The 6,546-nt window shown below is 34.4% G+C and overlaps 1 long non-coding RNA gene across 1 annotated transcript; it reads right to left on the bottom strand.

Annotated features, from left to right (window-relative positions):
* Nucleotides 1-4,706: 4,706 nt before the first annotated feature.
* LOC18108560 (uncharacterized) lies at nt 4,707-5,828 on the bottom strand. The gene is made up of 2 exons (XR_002979292.2): nt 5,445-5,828; nt 4,707-5,094 (listed from the first exon to the last, which is right to left on the bottom strand). It is a non-coding gene; the product is annotated as an uncharacterized LOC18108560 (long non-coding RNA).
* Nucleotides 5,829-6,546: the final 718 nt, after the last annotated feature.

Raw genomic sequence — 6,546 nt, 5'->3', positions numbered from 1 at the left:
AATCATTCAAGAGTTCTTGATTAGAAGAAAACATGGAAGTCCAATACTTGATGGAACAAAAGAAGGCTGGACCTGGGTCAGGTGTAATAAACTCTACTTTTCAAACCATGCATTGATAAATTTGCATGGTTGGTCCCTTGTGAATCTTTCACCAGAAGCAAATCTTAGCCAGAATTGATAATCATATATAGAAGTTGAGATATGAAGAGCTTGAAGCAATCTCAAAGACTGATCAGGAGTGAACCCTTTGAAAAATTATCCTTCGAACTCAAAAACTCCGTACTTGTGTAACTTCCTGGACAACTGGGAATCGCATTTGATAGCCTATTTTTAGAACATCTAGCTCACCGAGATGCTCCAGCTTACCCACTTCCATGGGAAGAGACTTGTACGTTGATTTTCTGGCAGGGAAATCCAATGATGTGATTCAGCACAAAAAATATAAGACCTAATTTATATTATAAGATGATGTGAAAGCCCAAGCCCAAGCTTACAGACCGAGAGTATGAAATAGTTTCCTTCGGTTTTTGCTTGAGGGAAAGAGCCCAGAAGCCAAGCAGAAAACACAAAACCCCGGCAAAACCACCATGCTTTTAGTCTCAGCAACAAGGCCATTGACGTTCAAAGTCTCACTTCCATCTCCAGCCTTCTCTCTCAAAACCCACATGGAGTCTGCACCAAGAACCGTCTTGAACTCTGTTTCACATTCTGCACAAACAAAATCTGATATCAAAGACATTGGTATGGCTTCACTATAACATTACAGGCGTGGCAAGTTCGGGGAGCATTATCTCCACTGCCTGCTAAAGTTATGGAGATTGTTAAGGATTTGAAGCTTTTAGAGGGAAAAAAAAATTGAGACCTAGATCAACTACATAAATCCCTATGGGAAATACCCTCTTGGCATGTTTGCCAATGAGTGCAGAGAAGATAAGAATGGTCTTGATTGCCAAAAGGTGGAACAATCCAAGAAAAGTGTAGGAGTTTAAATTGCAGCTACTCAATCCTCATTGTTGATGCTCACAGCCGGGCTCATAGCGTTGTTACTCCAATTATTCTAGATGGTTAAGAGTGGATAACCATTCATTTCCTAGCTGTTTCACCTCCCTATCCCAAAGTATTGCTTCATCATATTGTGGTTCCACCATCATTGTTTTCTCCACCTTTGTGCTACAATTTGGCATTCTTTTAACTATTAATTGGTGCACAATTTTCTATCGGATTCTTTCGAATTCGACAAGTCATGTCCTGTTTTACTGTAAACCTGTGTAGCTACGTGACATTCAGAAGAAATTCTTGAATTATTAATGCTGATGTATCATTACCGTTGACTAAGTTCTACTGTCAATTTGTAAAATTGGATTTGCGAGAATTTCAGTCTGCTATCATGCTGGGGTATTCGGGTTCGATCTGTTCGCTTGTCCCCTGATATAATTGAAGATTCTGGTATCATGTCAATGTCCGTTACCCCTCTATGCACTTGGAACTGCAATGTCATACTGCAGTAGTACAGATGTCTGCCGAATTTGCACATCTTGTAAGAGTGTTGATAGGTTATGGAAGCATAAAGTCATGAATCATGTGTTAAGAAAAATATAGATTTTAGAGAGAGGGCCACACAAGAAAGGACAACTGCATGAAAAAGCATCTGGATAATATCTATTATTGCTTCCAACGCAGTTATAACTTTCATCTCATGGCCCCTGCTTCCTGGGTCTGTTCTGTATCAAATTCCCAGCAGAAAGGTTCAATATTCTTTGGATAAGGGTAGATTTTTCTCTTCCCAAATAATTGGATTTGACATATTTCTTTCCATACTTGTCCATTCCCTTCACAAATAAAGAATCGGATTCCTTATCTCTTTTTTAGGTGATTACCATATAACTTTTTACCCATATATTAAGCTAGCTGGTAACCATACATTTTTCCTCTGTTTTCGCTGTCCAAGAAAAAGCATTCCCTTATTAAATCTATTAGCTTTTTACGACAGCACATTATCTCTCCAGTGATCCAATAGCAAACTCCATGCATCTTTCTAGTCATTGTCACCCTTATCTCTCCCATTCATTGCTTCCATTGAAGGGGAGAAGGAAGCATTGATTACTTGTGGAAGTGACTAAAAGAGGAAGGCTATAATGGATATAAGAGCCTGATAGCTTAAAACAAGCTGCAATACAATGATGCACAATTACATATTAAGGACAAATCAAGACATCTAAACGAAGTTAACATAAATTAGCCACTGGCAAACTAGTCAATGCGTGAATGAGACCCATTTTAGTTGTTCAGCATCAAGCCCACTATAAGTATGTTGTAGCATCTGGTTTAGGCAGCTTTAAGGCCAAAGAAAATGCAGTCGATTGCATTATCTCAATTATGAAGTTCCTAGAAAAATTCATCAAGGTCAAGTTCTTTCGTAGACATATAGATGGGTTGAAAGGTTTAGAACACCGAATTTAGATAGCATGAATATCTATAAATACAAGTTTTTTTTTATCGAGTTTAGGGTTCCTATAATACTTAAAATAGCATTAGTGTAGGAGAAATAAAGTCGTGTTATGTATGTATGTTTACCAAGTTTAAGAAGATTATAGCTAGGAAGAAGGCGAAGATTATAATTTAGCCTTGCTATTCGGGAGATGTTGTCGAGTGGGCAAACACTAGCGGTGATATTTGAATCCTCTCAACAATCCTTTCATCTTTGAGCGGTGCGTGCAGTAAATAAATTTTAGTATAGTGATGGTGGTCTTTTCTTTTGTTCTTTTCTTTCTTCTTTCCTCTTAAATTTTTGCACTTGGTCTTCAAAATTTTTAAAGCAGTACTTGAATTTATATTGAAAACTTATTTTTTTTTATAGGAAATTATTACAAAAGAATTTTGTTTGCTTTATTTACTCTCATGTTTTTTTTTTAATAATATTATTAAATTAATTAATTTTATTGAACCCGGTCAAATCAATAACCTAGGTGTCATTTCTTTTTTTTTTCTTCTTCTTAAAAGACATTGGCATCACCTGAATAACTTTTTTTATGTTATAAAAAATTTAACCCAATCTATAGCGTAGTATGAACCACCTATCTAGTATTAACTGTAACTTTTACAAGAATATTTTCTTAACAAAGTAATTGTAATTTTCGACTAACAAACGATATATGTTGTTTTTCAATTAAAAATATATTAAAATAATTTTTAAATTTTTTATTTATTTTTTATATCAATATATCATAATCATAAAAAAAAAGTGTAAAAGCATATTCTTAGATGCTTTGAAAAATATAATATAAAAAATAATTTAAAACAAAGATTGAAACAAGAAAACAAATATTTCCTAGATAATACAAACCCTTTAGCAACTAGCTTTGGAATTAATTATGGTATTTAGATTGCGTAATCAAACAAGATTAGTGGAATCAAGAATATCCATTTTCCAAGGATGCATAAACTTATTCCACCACTTCCTTTCTTTCTCTCTTTTTGACCATTGAAAATATACAACTCATCCGTCCCCATTATCATGGGTTCAAATTCAAAAAAGTTGCTTTAATTTTTTACCTTTCTTTTGGAAGCATGAGACACCACTAGGCCATTTGGCAGCGGCGGAGACAAGGAGGCTGGTAGAGATCCCGGTATCTTCAAGGAAATTATTTTTTCAAGCCACTAACGGTATTTATAGTTTTAGCCTAGAAAATAGAAAGAAAGAAATTTTAGCTCCCCTGTAATAGTTTTTTTTCTAATTTAGCCCCTCTTAATTTCTTTTTCTTGCTGCCTTGCCATTTGGGCCATTGATCACATTCTTGTTCCATTAAATTTTGTTTAGCTTAACCATCTAGGTGGTGGCCCAGTGGTAAAAGCTTGAAAATAAGAGATTTGCTCTCTCTTTGGTCTCAGATTCGAGCCATGTGGTTACTCATATGATGGCCACTGGAGGCTTACATGATCGTTAACTTCAGGGTCCGTGGTATTAGTCGAGATGCGCGCAAGCTGGCCCGGACACCCACGTTAAACTAAAAAAAAAAAAAAAATTTGTTCAGCTTGTTCCATTGCTGTCTGCAGACTAGTCTCATGTCTTTTGATATTGCTGGCAAACTATTTCAGGCAAAAGCATGGTGCTTAATCAAGAACTTGGCACACTTCGTGGCGGTAGCAGATCAAATTTAGGAAACCCCAAAATACTCAAGCAAGAGCCTGGTGCAAAATCAAGAATTTGGCTATGTTATTCCAAGAAAAATAATTTTGAAGTAAACCCAATAGGGCTTTAGGTGGCCTTCTCGTCAGCTCAAGAACAACAACAAAACAAATGGATGCAAGCAACATGCCAATTGATCTTGGTTGGTCACAAATGAGCTCCCAAATTCATCCAAGCATGGAATTACTTCGTTTTCTCTCTCTCAATTAGGGCATTTGGGAGTACAGGGAAGATTAGTTTTAAAAATATTCGCATATCAAAACAATAAATATAAAAAAAGTTAATTTCAAACTAAAAAAAATTAATTTTTTTTAAAAACATGATTGTAAATAAAAAGGTCATCAAGCCCCAATGAAAGAAAATTGTTTATAACTTGGAATTCCCCTTTGGGACTTCCATCAGAAATTCAGAACCATATATCGGAGTTGTGGTGCTACAAAACTTTGTCATCCACACGAAACCTCAAGATGCCTGCCTAGTACAAAATATTGCTGTAAAAAGGTAAGTATTGGAGCATGACTTTAGCAAGCAACCTTTGCCAAGCAATCGTTTTCTAATCCCACAAAAATTAATGGCACAAAGAAAATCAGCCATGAATTATGATCAGGACTAGCAATTTTTGAGTGAAAATTACAGTTGATCTCCTAACCATATTCACTCAAAGAAATTTAAAACAATCAAACTTTCTTTAGCCATCTTTTTTTCTCTGGATTGAAGAGAAATGATGGGTGCTAGCTAGAATTAGTACAACTAATCAGTATCATCCATGGAGCTATCAAGACCAGATGTTGATTCTCTCGTCATCTGTGAGCAGTGACCAGCGTTTCAATGAACCTCAACCCATCATACCTTGGTGCAAATTTATCCATGGAAGCCGATCTCTGTTGATCTTTGTTTGAGCCAGCTTCCTATAAAAGAAAAGGTATCAAACTTTAAGACTAATAGTTTGGAAAAACAAAGATCAGTCACAAACTAACAAATAAGCTTGAATTATATCAATAAACCAAGAAAATTTAAAGAGATCAAGCACCAAAAGGGGTGATTTAAAATTCCATGAATCCCAAAAAATACAAGAGAGTAGAAGGCAGAATCTTTACGGTAGAAAAGAAATCTCAATTTTCTCTGGAATCAATTACAGGACCACAAGACAGGGCAAGACGAGGGGAAAAAAAACAGAGATAAGAACACAAGACACCAACTCCCACGAAAAAATTCAAGAAAAAACACAAACCCAGAATTGTTTTGTCAACTGTCTTACCTTAACATGGGAGTTACAGCTAGAAGATGAGGAGGAAACAGGGAAGGCAGAAGCAGCAGCAGCAGCAACAGAGGCTGCAAAGAGACTTGGTTTCTTCATTGGCATGGTGATCTGTTTGGAATTCAAATCCTTGGAATTTTGTAGAGGACAGGAAATTGGAAAATGGTTTCTTGGAGAGAGCTGAGAGAGAATGGTGTGTGTCTCTGTGTGTGTCTATATATATATATATATATATATATAGAGAGAGAGAGAGAGAGAGAGAGAGAGAGAGTGACTGAGAAGGATTTTTGGTCAGTGAGGGTAACTTTCGAATATTAACGCGGCAACTATCACCTTCTCTGGGTTCTGAATTTACAATTTTGACTTTGTTCTTTGAATTATTTCCTTTTGTTTAAATTTGGTCTTTCAGAGTGATGTTATCAATACATGAATTTGATGCGTTGAATGGGTGGGGTTTGTTCATCCCATTATTGAATTCAAAGATTTAGTTTTTTTATGGTTAAATGATATTACAAGAAGTTTTACAGCGCTCAAACGGTGATTAGTAATAATATTTTACTAGTTATTTTATTAAATTATATTTTAAAAAGTAATTAGATATACGTAAGAGAGAAATACTATAAATAAATATTTTTATCATTTTTAATAAATTATTAATTATTATTTTTCCTCACACTTGTATTTGTTTTTTTAATGTCGATTTTATTGAGTAATTAATAGGATGCTATTAATTACAATTTTAGCACCATGAAATTTTTTGTTATATATATATATATATATATATATATATATATATATATATTGATTTCATTTAGTTTTTGTTAGCTACTGTTCAGTATTGTGTTGAAGAATTTGAGGCTAATTTGACAATAAATTTAAAAACTATATATGTCTCTCTATATATATATATCCCAATAATATCATTATATATTAAATTAAATATAGAAAATACTGACAAGAATGTAAAAGAATCTTTAATATAAAAACTTCAGTAATATTAGCATAGATAGAAGGGTATCCATGGCGTCTGATATAAATATATTTAATCTGCATGATTTATTCTCAATTTAAAGTATGCTAGGGCGTGGTAAAGAATAGAGCT

The sequence above is a fragment of the Populus trichocarpa genome, chromosome 19, assembly GCF_000002775.5.
Source record: "Populus trichocarpa isolate Nisqually-1 chromosome 19, P.trichocarpa_v4.1, whole genome shotgun sequence".
NCBI classification, from domain to species: Eukaryota; Viridiplantae; Streptophyta; class Magnoliopsida; order Malpighiales; family Salicaceae; genus Populus; species Populus trichocarpa.
Note: the sequence above shows the minus strand (reverse complement) of the source record. Positions and strands in the feature narration are given on the sequence as shown.